This window comes from Centruroides sculpturatus, unplaced genomic scaffold, assembly GCF_000671375.1.
Source record: "Centruroides sculpturatus isolate CEXI.00-Female unplaced genomic scaffold, Cexi_2.0 scaffold249, whole genome shotgun sequence".
NCBI classification, from domain to species: Eukaryota; Metazoa; Arthropoda; class Arachnida; order Scorpiones; family Buthidae; genus Centruroides; species Centruroides sculpturatus.
The window spans coordinates 202709-206451 of record NW_019384482.1 but is presented as its reverse complement, the minus strand read 5'-3'; the positions used below and the strand labels follow the sequence as shown (position 1 = coordinate 206451).

Sequence of the window (3743 nt, the reverse complement as noted above, 5' to 3'; positions counted from 1 at the left end):
TCCGGTTGGAGATCGAATTAAACTTCGATTTTGACCTCTCCCACGCCCCCGAAAGGTTTCGAATTGTCATCAGGTGACGAGGAGAGACCAATCGGAAAGGGAAATCTGAGAGAAAACGGATAAAACCCCGGAAATTCAAGGACGCGAAATCTTCTCCCGAAAGTTCAAGTGACGGATCTGCTGTTGTGTGTGTCTCGCACCCATTTTCGTCTTCATCTCCCGACCTCGGATCGACATCATTCCATCAACGGAAGTCGACCGCATCGTCCCGGAGTCGTCGAGACGTGATGGAATGGTTCATTCGCGAACAAGGGACACTCCTTCAAAATGGGACTATCTTGGAAAGGAGAGGAAGACCCAAGGCCGCAGCCGCCGCAGATCTTCCAAGATCACGGAAATCTTGTAAGCTTCTTTCGTGTTTAATAAACGGTTGTGTTGTTTGTAAACAAAGCATCTATCTCTGACTCAACTGCTTCCACATGTCGTTGATTGTTACCGCTCGTCAATCCAACCGGCAAGGGAGACGATGACGATATATATCGCCTATTATCGTTAGCCGAGTTTTTTAAATTTCTCCCCCCTCGGCCCCCACACAAGTGTTGCCCTGTGAAACATCTAAGTGTTTAATTTTCCACATCTGACAACTCGGTTTTCTCATTTATGAACGGTACTTTCTTAATTTTAATAAGCGCCCTCCGGTAACCGAGAGCATAAAACCACCGAACTCTGGTATTTAGTCGTGGGTTTGGGTATGGCAAACGGGTTGGCCACGTGGAGTTTTCCGGGTTTTATTCACATAAATAGGGTCCAGCTTCCCATAAAAGTTTTCCTGCGATGCATCCCCCTGGCAGATCGCTCGCCTGTCGCGTTGCAGTAACCAAATAAACCAAATTAATTCTAACGAGCGATTATTTATTATGACATCGTCATAATGCAGGCCTACAACTTCGCAATCACAATGTTCGCAATTTTTTAGTGATGGTTTTGCCCCTGTACATCATACTTTTCCTGTTAGCAATAGGGTCCTGCCGATCATCTATCTAACTTCGTTTAGAGGAAAATTTTTAATCGAAATAACATGACATCCATTCTAAACCTGACGTTACTGCATAGTTAATCTGGGCCTCCTGCCCCTAAGCTTTCTACATTTCGTCTTCACTTTTATGTATCTAACTTTTTTCTCGATATTAAAGAAGAATACAGACTGACAACAGTCGAAATTTATAGGTTTACTAGCTGTTACCCGTGACTTCGCCCGCGGAGGTTTTGCAAGCAAACCCCATTTATATTCAGTATTTCAACATCCATACTAATTGTTATATAACATCCACCGCCGAGAATGATGAGAATTGCTGAGAATCAAACAAACAATTTTCAATTTGATCAATTTTCTGGAACGTTTATAATCGTTCTATAATCGAACCGATACGCAATAACAAATTCGAATTTAAAAAGGTTCGAACATTTGGTTAAAAAATCGAAATATATAAAAATATTTATAACAATGTCTGAAATGTTATTAATTAAGTATTTAATAAAGACTAAACGTAACAAAAATCGCATGTAAAATAGTACAGTAGAAGCCATTCTTCCGGTTAAGCCTTAATGCTCTCCCTCTCCCCCCGCTGGGGAATTTGGAAAAATCCCTTCTTAGTGTGCATTCCCATGGTATACCCTACTAAAACGCAGATAAAAACAAAAAATCGCATCTAAAATAGTACAGTAGAAGCCGTTCTTCCGGTTAAGACTTAATCCTCTCCCTCTCCCCCCGCGGGGGAATTTCGAAAAATCCCTTCTTAGTGAGCGTTTTCATGATGTACCCTAACTGTGTACCAAATTTCACCTCTTTAGGTTCAGCGGTTTGCTCTGGGCGATGATGAATCAGTGAGTGAATGAGTCAGTCAGGAAAAGCAATTTTATATATAATGTATAGATAATTTTTTCAATTTGCAGTCCAACAATTTTTCTATAAACGTGATGTTTCCAGAACACGTTTCCCGCATAGTTTATACAATCTGTTGCAAAAATACTGTATAAACACTTTATTATAACATAAAATACTTAATTAATACCCAGCTAAATGCTTCTTAACTTACGCAAAAACACCTTATCTCATCGAGAATTATTTATTAACCGTAACGAACGTGTTCAACCTGTTCTAAAGGATATCTTCAGGTTTTTAAAAATCATGGAATATCGATAACTGTCATTTTTTGTATAGAACAGTTAAGAACACATTTAAAATATAAAATTCTTTAGAATATTGAGCTATTTGAATCCAAAGAATAAATTACAGTAATATATAATAACGCTCGTTACGGTTAATAAATAATTCTCAGTGAAATAAGGTGTTTTTGCGTAGATATAACATATTATTCTCACAGTTTTAAAGTTTTTTTTATTTATTTAAACAAGTCATACAAAGTCTTTCGACCTTTAAGGTTAGCAACTCGATCACACGCGAGCCATCACAACCTGTCTAACACGGATCACTTTTCAAATATTAATACTGTAGTAGACTAGTAGGGAAAGGTGGAGCAGGATGAGAACGTTAAGGTTTGAAAATTCATAATAATTTTTTTATTCTCAGCAGCTACAACATTTGATAATATATAATACAAAATTTAATTTTTGAAAAACGTTTTTAAAAACAAGAAAATTTAATATTTTAAAATTATACGTAAATGCACCATCTTGCCCACCCGCGGGGTAAGATGGGAATATTATTTTTATATACAAGAAAAACAAATAAAAATGGTTAAACTGTCGTTTTCTTCAATATTGGCGCAAGAACAATGCGCCTATTTATCAAAGCGGCTACATTTATTATTATTTTCCGAATAAATAAATATAAAAGTTTGAACTTACTCGTACTGTATTCACTTTACCAGACGATACAGTCACTTCGCGCGTGCTCAGTTTCGCTATTTTGTAAGCAGACGATATTTTTTTCGTGGAAAAATATTTTTATTTCGATTGTTATCTTACATTTTATTTCTTGTTAAGATAATATTTAAATTTAAAAAATGTTTTCATAAATAAAATAAAGCATCTAGCCAGCAGCAGAATTCATATTCGTGGCCACCATCTTGCCCCAACGTGCACTTTTCACACCGACTGCAAACACGGGTTAACTTTATTTCAAAACTAAACAATTTCAGTCTTAAAGGTTACTTCGAATACCATATCTTCATCTGAAAAATAATGTAAAAGTTCACAATGATGCTTACTTTGTAGAAACTTTGTAGCGGATATAAAATTAGATGAAGTATTGCCGAAACGTGGAAAACTGTCTTACTTCTAAACAAAGAGAGCGATTCGGACGTTCTCTCGTCCCGTGATCCCTTTTGAGGTTGACATTTAGTTCCCCAAATAATGGCTAGAGGAAAGCGCGTTAACCACGAATAAACAGACGTCTCGTCTTACCCCATGGCCCATCTTGCACCACTTTCCCCTATTAAGCAAAGCGAAGAACAACCACGCAGACATATTGACTAATGTTAGAATTTCATTTGCTTCATCTAACTTCATTTTCTTCTTCTGGTTTCAATGCTGCTTCTCGTCTATCCTCGTCTCCTCTTTTTCTTTTACTTATATCATTCGTTTTGGTTTTAAACGAGCCAATTCTTTCTTTTCTTGTCGGTATCTCTCTTTGATTCTCTCGGCCATTTCTTCGTATATATATATATATATATATATAATTTGTTCTCTCTCTCCTTTCTTAAGACACTTCCATTTCTTGC

General features: G+C 36.9%; 1 protein-coding gene across 1 annotated transcript in view; it reads right to left on the bottom strand.

Moving 5' to 3' along the window:
* LOC111621467 (BTB/POZ domain-containing protein 3-like) overlaps nucleotides 1–2901 on the bottom strand; it is a 31335-nt gene extending 28434 nt beyond the window's left edge. Inside the window, exon 1 of the mRNA XM_023363621.1 lies at nucleotides 2869–2901. The gene's annotated coding sequence lies outside the window, so the exon portion shown is untranslated. The remainder of the gene's footprint in view (nucleotides 1–2868) is intronic.
* Between the last annotated feature and the right edge of the window lie 842 nt (nucleotides 2902–3743).